This window comes from Arachis ipaensis, chromosome B08 (genome assembly GCF_000816755.2).
Source record: "Arachis ipaensis cultivar K30076 chromosome B08, Araip1.1, whole genome shotgun sequence".
Lineage (NCBI taxonomy): Eukaryota > Viridiplantae > Streptophyta > Magnoliopsida > Fabales > Fabaceae > Arachis > Arachis ipaensis.
The window spans coordinates 76557053-76569806 of record NC_029792.2 but is presented as its reverse complement, the minus strand read 5'-3'; the positions used below and the strand labels follow the sequence as shown (position 1 = coordinate 76569806).

Here is a 12754-nt window from a genome sequence, read left to right as displayed (position 1 = left end):
CAAAAATATTTTTCTTATTTTTATATCAAATTTTCGAAAATAACATAATCAATTAATGTTTTGATTCAAAAATTTCAAGTTTGTTAATTACTTGTTAAGAAAGATTCAAACATTAAGTTCTAGAATCATATCTTGTGATTTCTTATGAATCAAGTCATTAATTGTGATTTTAAAAATCAAATCTTTTTCAAAAACTAATTTCTATCATATCTTTTCAAAAATATCTTCTCATCATATCTTTTTCAAAAATTTGATTTCAAAATATCTTTTCTAACTTCCTAACTTCCTATCTTTTCAAAATTGATTTTCAAAATTTGTTTCAACTAACTAACTAACTTTTTGTTTGTTTCTTACCTTTTTCAAAACCACCTAACTAACTCTCTCTCTCTCTCTCTAATTTTCGAAAATATCCCCCCCTTTTTCAAAATTTCTTTTTAATTAACTAATTAATTTAAATTGTGATTTTTATTTTCGAAAAAACCACTAACCTTTTACAAAAACTATTTTCAAAAATCACTAACTCTTTTTCAAAAATTATTTTCGAAATTCCCCTCTCTCATCTTATTCTATTTATTTATTCATCTACTAACATCTCTCCCTCACCCACCAAAAATCCAAACCCTCTCTCTCTCTTTCTGAGTTCAGATTTTTCTCTTCTTCTTTTCTTCTACTAACACTGTCACAGAATTAAGGTAGAAATTGGAAATTAACAACCTTTATTCTGGGGCACGGGGGTTCCTCTGATCCTTGGGGTGCTTGGTCCTACAAGAGAAGACTTTTGGCGCTTCAATTCCCTTAAGTCACGCCCCTGCTCCTCTTGTTCTTTAAACATATAGGTCAACATTTGACTGTGTTCCTTCTGTTCTTTTATTATTTTCTCCATAGCTTCCCGTATCTTGGTAACGGACGTCTCAAGATACTCCCAGTATTCAGATTGAGGGATCTCTGGGAAGAATTCCTGTGCTCTCTTCTTGATGGGATCCTCCTGTGCTTGTTGTTTTTCCATTGATGCTTTGGTGATTGGCTTTTCAATTAGGATATATTCAGTTATTCCCATCCTTACTCCAGCGTCCTTGCAGAGCAGAGAAATCACGCTCGGATAAGCCAACCTGGCCTCTTTAGAATTTTTGTTAGCAATTTTGTAGAGTTCAGTTGAAATCAACTGATGAACCTCCACTTCCTTTCCCATCATGATGCAATGGATCATCACTGCTCTTTTAACTGTGACTTCAGAACGGTTGCTAGTAGGCAACAGAGAACGCCCAATGAAGTCCAGCCATCCTCTGGCAACTGGTTTGAGATCCTCTCTCTTGAGTTGATTTGGGACACCCTTTGTGTTGGTGGTCCACTGGCTCCAGGGATACATATGTCCTCTAGAATCTTATCCAAGTCAATGTCTACTCTCATCATCCTCCTGTTGAAGGAGTCTGGATCATCCTTTAGCTGAGGTAGCTTTAAGATCTCTCTGATCTTGTCAGGGGTGGTATGAACAATCTTTCCTCTGACCATGGTCCGAAATTCATAGAAGGCAGTTCCAGATAGTTTTTGCTTGTCAGTCTGCCACATATTAGCATAGAATTCCTGGACCATGTTCCTTCCTACTTTCGTTTCAGGATTAGCTAGGACTTCCCAGTTCCTGATTCGAATTTGCTCCTGGATCTCCGGATATTCATCTTCTTTCAGATCGAATCTAACATCCGGGATCACTGATCTCAGACCCATTACTTTAAGATAATGGTCTGAATGTTCTTTAGATAAAAACTTCCCTTGATTCCAAAGTGGTTTTGGAACGCTCTCTTTCTTGCCTCTTGGAATGGGTTGTTTTCCTTTAGGAGCCATGATCTTAGTGATCTCGGATAAACACACCAAACTTAGAGGTTTGCTTGTCCTCAAGCAAAAGAAGAGAAAGGAGAGGGATAGAAGAAGAGCTAGGTGCAATTGTTGATGGAGGAGGAGGGAGGCCGAACCCAAATTTAAAGGGATGGGGGGGTGCGTTTTCGAAAAATTGGAAAAGATAAGATAGAAGATATAGTTTAATTTTGAAAAGATATGATAGATTTTTGAAAAAGATAAATCTGAATTTTGAAAAAGATAATATGGAGATTTGAAAAAGATATGGATTAGTTGAAAAGATTTTTGAGTGAAAAAGATAGATTTGTTTTCAGAAAAGTTTTGAAAAGAGTTTGGATTGAATTTGGAAAGAGGGATTTTTAGAGATTAAGGATTTTAGAAATCAGGGTTCTTAACATGTTCATGCAAAAATCATGCATTGAAACATAAAATTTGAAATTAAAATGGAAATACGTGTGGAAAAATGAATTTGGCTCCTCCCTGCTGTCCTGGCGTTTGAACGCCCAAACACTGCCTGTTTTGGGCGTTCAGCGCCCAAATGCTGCTCTCCTGGGCGTTCAACGCCCAGCTGCTGCCATTACTGGCGTTCAACGCCCAGTGGGTGCTCCTTTCTGGCGTTGAACGCCCAGCTGCTACCATCACTGGCGTTCAGTGCCCAGTGGATGCCCATTTTGGGCGTCGAACGCCCAAAATGCACTTTTACTGGCATTTTCTTGCCAGTGAGATCTTTTTCTCTGTTTTGTGTGCCGAGGTCTTCTGTAAATGATTATTTACCTTGTTGTCAATGAACTCTATATAAACAAATAAAAATAAAAATAGGAATAGGGCAAAATGCTTAGAGGATTGTTGCCCCATGGCTGGGTTGCCTCCCAGCAAGCGCTTCTTTATTGTCTTTAGCTGGACCTTGCTGAGCTTTTAATCTAGCTTCAGCCTTGAGCATTCTTGCTTTCTGGTACTCCTTGGGTATGAACCTTGCAACTTTATAGTTTGCAATATCGGCAAACCATGGTGCTTCCTGAATGGCAAATAGATGCTCATCAGGAAACGTCTAAGAGATCTCAAGAAAGGGGAGGGACGTCCCTTCCACTGGCTCTATCCGGGACAGATGGTCAGCCACTTGGTTCTCTGTCCCTTTTCTGTCTCTTATTTCTATGTTAAACTCCTGCAGAAGCAACAACCATCTTATGAGCCTGGGTTTTGAATCCTGCTTTGTGAGTAGATATTTAAGAGCAGCATGGTCAGTGTACACAATCACTTTTGATCCTACTAAGTATGATCTGAACTTGTCAATGGCATAAACCACTGCAAGTAATTCTTTTTCTGTGGTTGTGTAATTTTTCTGGGCATCATTTAAAACGCGACTGGCATAAGAGAAAATAGAGAGCATGCATCTCTGGAAGGTTGCAGGTGCATTGCATAGCCCAAAGGGCATCCTTCTGTAAGCAAACACTCCGGATGGACATGTGAATGCTGTTTTCTCTTGATCCTGGGGATCTACTGCAATCTGGTTATAGCCTGAGTAGCCATCCAAAAAGCAGCAATAATCATGACCTGCTAGTCTTTCTAGCATCTGGTCTATGAATGGTAAAGGAAAATGATCCTTTCTGGTGGCTGTATTGAGCCTTCTGTAGTCAATACACATGCGCCACCCTGTAACTGTTCTCATAGGAACCAGTTCATTCTTTTCATTATGAATCACTGTCATGCCTCCCTTTTTTGGGACGACTTGGACAGGGCTCACCCAGGGGCTGTCAGAAATAGGATAAATAATCCCAGCCTCTAGTAATTTGGTGACCTCTTTCTGCACCACTTCTTTCATGGCTGGATTTAGCCGCCTCTGTGGTTGAACCACTGGTTTGGCATTATCCTCCAATAGGATTTTGTGCATGCATCTAGCTGGGCTTATGCCCTTAAGGTCACCTATGGACCACCCAAGAGCTGTCTTGTGTGTCCTTAGCACTTGAATAAGTGCTTCCTCTTCCTGTGAATTTAAAGCAGAGCTTATGATCACTGGAAAAGTGTCACCTTCTCCCAGAAATGCATATTTCAAGGATGGTGGTAATGACTTGAGCTCGGGTTTAGGAGGTTTTTCCTCTTTCAGAAGAAAGTTCAGAGACTCTTTCATGTCCTCTGAATCCTCCAAATCAGGATGAACATCTTTAAAGATGTCTTCCAACTCTGATTCGAGACTCTCAGCCATGTTGATCTCTTCTACCAAAGAGTCAATAAGATCAACTTGCATGCAGTCTGTCGATGTGTCTGGATGCTGCATGGCTTTGACAGCATTCAACTTGAACTCATCATCATTGACTCTCGGGGTTATTTCCCGCTGTTGGACGTCAATGAGGGATCGTCCAGTTGCTAGGAAGGGCCTTCCTAGAATGAGGGTAGCACTCTTGTGCTCCTCCATTTCCAGCACAACAAAGTCAGTGGGAAAGGCGAATGGCCCAACTCTGACAATCATGTCCTCAATCACGCCTGATGGGTATTTAGTGGAACCATCAGCAAGTTGGAGACATATCCGGATTGGTTTAACTTCTTCAGTTAAGCCAAGCTGCCTGATAGTGGATGCAGGTATTAGGTTGATGCTTGCCCCAAGATCGCATAAAGCTGTCTTGGTGCAATTACCTTCTAATGTGCATGGTATCAGAAAGCTCCCAGGGTCTTTGAGCTTTTCGGGAAAGCTCTTCAGAATGACTGCACTGCATTCTTCAGTGAGGAGAACTCTTTCTGTTTCTCTCCAATCCTTCTTATGACTCAAGATCTCTTTCATGAACTTGGCATAAGAAGGTATTTGCTCAAGTGCTTCTACAAATGGAATCTTTATTTCAAGAGTCCTGAGATAATCTGCCAAGCGAGCAAATTGCTTATCCTGCTCCTCTTTCCGGAGTTTTTGAGGATAAGGTATCTTGGCCTTATATTCTTCAACCTTAGTTGCTGCAGGTTTATTGCCTACAGAAGTGGTTGAAGAAGCCTTTTTAGAGGGGTTGTCATCAGCGCTTGTGTGTGTCTGATCCCTCACTGGCAATTGAGTGCCAGAGTTAGAAGCTGGAGTGACATGAGAAGCCAACTCCTTGTCTGTTCCTGGCGTTTGAACGCCAGAATTGTGCCCATTTTGGGCGTTCAGCGCCAGATTCTGCCCATTTTAGGCGTTCAACGCCAGATCCTTGCCCATTTCTGGCGTTGAACGCCAGTCCTGCTTGGTTTCTGGCGTTGAACGCTAGTTTTGGCCATGGTCTGGGCGTTCAGCGCCAGCCTTCCACCAATTTTCTGGTGTTTTAGCGCCAGAATTATTTTTCCCTGGGCTCTTCCTGTCCTCAGGTGAATTTTGGGTGGTTTGCTCATTTCTTAGCTTTTTGCTGCCTTGAGGTGGGGTATTTAATGTTTTCCCACTTCTTAGTTGAACTGCTTGACATTCTTCTGCTATTTGCCTTGACAGCTGCTGCTTTGTTTGCTTAAACTGTTCGTCCATATGTATATTAGCCATCCTTGTCTCTTGTAACCTGTCTTTAAATTCGGCTAGCTGCTTTGTTAGAAAGTCCAATTGCTGATTGAATTCAGCAGCTTGTTTTACAGGACTGAGTTCAGCAGTTACTGTTTTAACCTCTTCATTCATAGAAGGGTTGTTGCTTAGGTACAGATGCTGATTCCTGGCAACTGTATCAATGAGTTCTTGAGCCTCTTCAATTGTCTTTATCATGTGGATAGATCCACCAGCTGAGTAATCTAGAGACATCTGAGCTCCTTCTGCAAGCCCATAGTAGAAGATGTCTAACTGAACCCACTCTGAAAACATTTCAGAGGGACATTTTCGTAGCATCTCTCTGTATCTCTCCCAGGCATCATAAAGAGATTCATTATCTCCTTGTTTAAAGCCTTGGATGTCCAGCCTTAGCTGTGTCATCCTTTTTGGAGGGAAATATTGACTCAGGAATTTTTCTGTCAGCTGTTTCCATGTCCTTATGCTGGCCTTAGGTTGGTTATTCAACCACCTCTTGGCTTGATCTTTTACAGCAAATGGAAACAGTAACAGTCTGTAGACATCCTGCTCTATTTCTTTATCATGTACTGTGTCAGCAATTTGTAAAAATTGTGCCAGAAACTCTGTAGGTTCTTCTTGTGGAAGACCGGAATACTGGCAGCTTTGCTGCACCATGATAATGAGCTGAGGATTCAACTCAAAGCTACTGACTCCAATGGAGGGTATGCAGATGCTACTCCCATATGAAGCAGTAGAGGGGTTAGAATATGACCCCAGAGTCCTCCTGGACTATTCATTTCCGCTTAGATCCATGATGGAGAAAGGGAGATGATGTAAAATAGAGAAAATATTTTTATTTCTTTATTTCAAAAACAAAATAAATTAAAATAAAATAAATAAAAATGGGTGAAGATTTTCAAAAAAATGAGGAGAGAGAAAGTGGTTAGGAAGTTTTGAAAAAGATATGATGATTTTGAAAACAAGTTTTAAATTTTGAAATAAAAATCTAAATTTTAGAAATATATTTCGAAAATTTGTTTTTAAAACTAAGCAACAAAATATTCCGTCAGTTGTTCAAACACGAACAATCCCCGGCAACGGCGCCAAAAACTTGGTGCACGAATTATGAATCACACTTTTCACAACTCGTACCACTAACCAGCAAGTGCACTGGGTCGTCCAAGTAATACCTTACGTGAGTAAGGGTCTAAGTAATTCACGTGCAGAGGCCATTTGTGGAGTTGAACGCCAGTATTTATGCCAGTTTGGGCGTTCAACTCCAGTTTTTGATCCTTTTCTGGCGCTGGACGCCAGAATCGGGCAGAGAACTGGCGTTGAATGCCAGTTTACGTCGTCTATCCTTGTGCAAAGTATGAACTATTATATATTGCTGGAAATCACTGGATGTCTACTTTCCAACGCAATTGGAAGCATGCCATTTCGAGTTCTGTAGCTCCAAAAAATCCATTCCGAGTGTAGGGAGATCAGAATCCAACAGCATCAGCAGTCCTTTTTCAGCTTGAATCAGATTTTTGCTCAGCTCCCTCAATTTCAGCCAGAAAATACCTGAAATTACAGAAAAACACACAAACTCATAGTAAAGTCCAGAAATATAAATTTTGCCTAGAAACTAATAAAAATATACTAAAAACTAACTAAAACATACTAAAAACTACAAGAAATTAACCCCAAAAAACGTATAAAATATCCGCTCATCACGTATGCGTACCTTACACGTACGCATCCCCTGCAGAAAGTTCAACCCACGCGTAATGGGGATGAAAATCGGCGTAAAGAGCACCTGAACAGAGAGTTGTGCTGCCCTTACGATGGAACTGTGCTAGAGGCACAAAAATCATTCCACGCGAACACGTCCCTGACGCGTGCGCGTCCTTTTGCTTCCAAGACCACCCACGCGTACACGTCACATGGCGAATACAGTTCTCACGCGCACGCGTGACCTGCGCGCACGCGTCGCGTTCCATTTTTAATTTCCTTCTCCTTTCTTCTCTCTTTTCTCTTTTTTTCTTCCTCCTTTCTTACTTTCTCTTTCTTTATCTTTTTAACTTCTCCTCCTTATTCTCTTTCATTCTATTTTACTTAATCTATTTGCATATTTTCATTCATTGCATTTTAACTGTATACATGTTTTTATTTTCTTTTCTATATTTATTATTTTTCTATTGGTGTTTAATGTTCTTATTCCACTATTGCATTTCTATTACTTTCTTTTGGTGCTACGTGACTAATGAGCGGATAATTTATATGCTTTTTGGCATTATTTTTATATAGTTTTTAGTATGATTTAGTTAGTTTTTAGTATATTTTTATTAGTTTTTAAGAAAAATTCACATTTCTGGACTTTACTATGAGTTTGTGTGTTTTTCTGTGATTTCAGGTATTTTCTGGTTGAAATTGAGGGACCTGAGCAAAAATCTGATTCAGAGGCGGAAGAAGGATTACATATGCTGTTGGATTCTGACCTCCCTGCATTCAAAGTGAATTTTCTGGAGCTACAGGAGTCCAAATGGCACGCTCTCAATTGCGTTGGAAAGTAGACATCCAGGGCTTTCCAGCAATATATAATAGTCCATACTTTGCCCGAGTTTAGACGATGCAAACTGGCGTTCAACGCCAGTTCTCTGCCCTATTCTGGCGTTAAACGCCAGAAACAAGTTACAAGTTGGAGTTAAACGCCCAAAACAGCCTAAGCACGTGTAAAGCTTTAGTCTCAGCCCCAGCACACACCAAGTGGGCCCCAGAAGTGGATTTCTGCACTATTTATCATAGTTTACTCATTTTCTGTAAACCTAGGTTACTAGTTTAGTATTTAAACAACTTTTAGAGATTTATTTTACATCTCATGAATTTTTAGATTTGAACTTTGTACTCTTTGACGGCATGAGTCTCTAAACTCCATTGTTGGGGGTGAGGAGCTCTGCTGTGTCTCGATGAATTAATGCAATTATTTCTATTTTCTATTCAAATACGCTTGTTTCTATCTAAGATGTTCATTCGCACTTCAATATGATGGATGTGATGATTTGTGACACTCATCACCATTCTCAACCTATGAACGCGTGCCTGACAACCACCTCCATTCTACCTTCAATTGAATGAGTATCTCTGATTCCTTAATCAGATTCTTCGTGGTATAAACTAGAATCCATTGGCAGCATTCTTGAGAATCCGGAAAGTCTAAACCTTGTCTGTGGTATTCCGAGTAGGATTCAGGGATTGAATGACTGTGACGAGCTTCAAACTCACAAGGGTTGGCGTAGTGACAGACGCAAAAGGATCAATGGATCCTATTCCAGCATGAGTGAGAACCGACAGATGATTAGCCGTGTGGTGACAGCGCACCTGGACCATTTTCACTGAGAGGACGGATGGTAGCCATTGACAACGGTGATCCGCCAACACACAGCTTGCCATAGGAGGAACTTTGCGTGCGTGAAGAAGATGACAGTAGGAAAGCAGAGATTCAGAAGACAAAGCATCTCCAAAACTCCAACATATTCTCCATTACTGCATAACAAGTATTTATTTCATGCTCTTTTATTCTTCGCAATTCAAACTGGTAATTATAATTAACATCCTGACTAAGAGTTACAAGATAGCCATAGATTGCTTCAAGCCAACAATCTCTGTGGGATTCGACCCTTACTCACGTAAGGTATTACTTGGACGACCCAGTGCACTTGCTGATTAGTGGTACGAGTTATAAAAAGTGTGATTTACAATTCGTGCACCAAGTTTTTGGCGCCGTTGCCGGGGATTGTTCGAGTTTGGACAACTGACGGTTCATCTTGTTGCTTAGATTACGAAATTTTCGTCTTTTGGGTCAGTGTCTTTTATTTTCTTTTCAAAAATTTTTCAAAAATATTATTTTTCTTTATTGATTTTTAGTTTTTCTGTGAGTTTAGTGTCATGTTTTAAGTTTGGTGTCAATTGCATGCTTTTCTTTGTCTTTCAATTTTCGAATTGCATGTTCTTGTTCTTCCTTGATCTTCAAGTTGTTCTGTGTCTTTTCTTGTTTTTCTTGTGCTTTTTCAAAAAATTCAGATTTAAAAAAAAAATTTATTTATTAAATACCTTATTAAAACACGTTAAAATTATAGCTCAATTGGCTAGAGCGTTGTGCTTATGTTCTTGGTAATTGGCTATCTTCTTTTTTTTTTTAAAAAACTTTTTCAAAAATAATTTTTCTTTGAATAAATCTTGTGCCAAACTTTAAGTTTGGTGTTCTCCTGTTAACTTTTCTTTAGTTTTCAAAAATTTTATTTTGGTTTTCTAAAAATTTTAAGTTTGGTGTTCTATCTTCATGTTCTTGTTGTTCTTGTGAGTCTTCAAAGTGTTCTTGAGTCTTCATTGTGTTTTGATCTTAAAATTTTTAAGTTTGGTGTTCCTTGGTGTTTTCCCTCTAAAAGTTTCGAAAACAAGGAACATTAGATCTAAAAATTTTAAGTTGTGTGTCTTTTGTGTGTTTTTCTTTTTCATCATAGAATTCAAAAATAAAAAAATATTTTCTAACTATTTTTGAGCAAATATTTCGAAATTGTTTCAAAAAAATTCATATTTCAATTTCAAAATTTTATCTTAGAGTAAACTACCATTTGTGCCCACAAAAGTTGAAAACGCTGACATATCTACCCATAAAAAAAGGAAATTACCATTTATACCCATAAAAATGATTTTTACAAGCAAAATTATCCAAACTCTAAAAAACTAAATAAAATTTCTAAATTACCCTTCTCTCCACCACTACCACTATTATCTCCTCCCCTCCCCCCTTCTCCTCTCTCTCTCTCTCTCAATGTTCTCATCTTTTCCCCACCACTACCACCACCACCACTAACCCATCCTCTCTCTCTCCTTCCATTTTTTGAGCTCGTCGCCGCCGTCATAATCCGTCAACTCTGCCAGCTCCTTCCTCTTTCTCTTTCTCTCGCTTTCCTTCTGTGTTTTGCTTTTCTCTTTCTCTGCTTCTTCGAATTCTCAACCCAGAAAAGGGCTTCACCATCATCAACAACAACAAAACCATCTTCAGATTCTTTGCCCCCACACTCTCTCTTACCTGCAAAATTCCTTATCTTCACCACCACACCACCTCCTTCACCCAATCACCTTTCTAACCCTAACCCTTTTCACCCAGCCACCACCCCCCCTTTTCCTTTTTAATCTCAAATCCCACCACCACCCCCTTCACCCAGCCACTACCCCCTTTCCCTCCAAAACTCACACACGAAGACATTACACACACACTCCCACTCGAGGAAGAAGAAGAGAAGAGGAGGGGGAGCGAGACCACACTGGCAACGTGGGGACTCGCTGCCGCTATCACATCATCGTCACCGCTGTTGAGGGAGTCCAAAGAGGATATGCAAGCCAGAACCAAGGAAGGGGGAGCTGTCGCCACCGTCGCGCCCTGCTGCTGCCGTTGATTGAGTCCGTCGCTGTCGTTGTTGCTGGTCTGAAAGGAAGAGAGCGCGCAAGAGATCGGAGAAAGAGGAGAGGGCGACAGCACCGGTGGGTGTCACTGCCACCATCGTCGTCGACGCTGTTCAGGGAGGAAGAACCGTTTTTCTCTGCTTTTTTTATTGTTGTTGTTATTGTTGTTGTTACTGCTGCTGCTGCATGTGAAGAAGATGATGATGGAGGTATAGTGGTGGTGGTGGTGATAGTAGTGATAAAGAAAATGAGATGGTAGTGGGATTTGAGATTAAAAAGGAAAAGGGGGGGTGGTGGCTGGGTGAAGAGGGTTAGGGTTAGAAAGGTGATTGGGTGAAGGAGGTGGTGTGGTGGTGAAGATAAGGGTAATTTAGGGATTTTAGGTAATTTTTTAGGGTTTGGATAATTTTGCTTGTAAAAACCATTTTTTATGGGTACAAATGGTAATTTCCTTTTTTTATGGGTAGATATGTCAGCGTTTTCAACTTTTGTGGGTACAAATGGTAGTTTACTCTTTATCTTATCATATCTTAGTTGTCAAGTTTTTAAAAATCATATCTTTTTCAAAAATATCCTAACCACTTTCTCTCTCCTCACTTTTCGAAAATCCTCATAAAATATTTTCAATTCTTTTTTTATTGTAGTTTTTATTTTTTTTATTATTTCGAATTTTTTTAAATATAATAAAATAAATAAAATAAATCCACATCATCTCCCTTTCTCCATCATGGACCTAAGTGGAAATGAACAGTCCAGAAGGACTCTGGGGTCATATGCTAACCCCACTACTGCTTCATATGGGAGTAGTATCTGTATACCCTCCATCGGAGTCAGTAGCTTTGAGTTGAATCCTCAGCTCATTATCATGGTGCAGCAAAGTTGCCAGTATTCCGGTCTTCCACAGGAAGAACCTACAGAGTTTCTGGCACAGTTTTTACAAATTGCTGACACAGTACATGATAAGGAAGTAAATCAGGATGTCTACAGATTATTACTGTTTTCATTTGCTGTAAAAGACTAAGCTAAGAGGTGGTTAAATAACCAACCTAAGGCTAGCATAAGGACATGGAAACAACTGTCAGAAAAATTCCTGAATCAATATTTCCCTCCAAAATGGATGACACAGCTAAGGCTGGACATCCAAGGCTTTAAACAAGGAGATAATGAATCTCTTTATGATGCTTGGGATAGATACAGAGAGATGCTAAGAAAATGCCCCTCTGAAATGTTTTCAGAGTGGGTGCAGTTAGACATCTTCTATTATGGGCTTACAGAGAAAGCTCAGATTTCTCTAGACCACTCAGCTGGTGGATCTATACACATGAGAAAGACAATTGAAGAAGCTCAAGAGCTCATTGATACAGTTGCCAGAAATCAACATCTGTACCTAAGTAGTGAATCTTCCATGAAAGAAGAGGCTAAAACAATAACTGCTGAACTCAGTCCTGCAGAATAAATTACTGAATTCAATCAGCAATTAGATTTTCTAACAAAACAGCTGGCTGAATTCAAGGAGATACTACAAGACACAAGAATGGCTAATATGAATATGGAAGTACAGTTGAAGCAAACAGAACAGCAGTTATCAAAATAAATAACAGAAGAGTGCCAAGCAGTTCAATTAAGAAGTGGGAAAACATTAAATACCTCACTTCAAGGCAGCAAGAAGCCAGGAAATAAACAAACTGCTACCCAAAATCCCTCCGAGGACAGTAAGAGCCCAGAAAGGAATGATTCTGGCGCTCAAACGCCAGAAAAGGGTGGAGAGCTGGCGCTAAATGCCCAACCCATGCTCAGTTCTGGCGTTCAAACGCCAGAAACAGGCAAGGAGTTAGCGTCAAACGCCTAATGGAGGCTCAGTTCTGGCGTTCAAATGCCAGAAACAGGTAAGAAGCTGGCGTTCAATGCCAATCAAGCTTCTAACCCTGGCATTCAAATGCCAGTGAGGGATCAGACACACACAAGTGCTGA

The 12754-nt window shown here is 39.9% G+C and overlaps 1 pseudogene; it reads left to right on the top strand.

The window, feature by feature from the left end:
• LOC107611148 overlaps window positions 1-12754 on the top strand; it is a 44002-nt pseudogene that overhangs the window by 22726 nt on the left and 8522 nt on the right.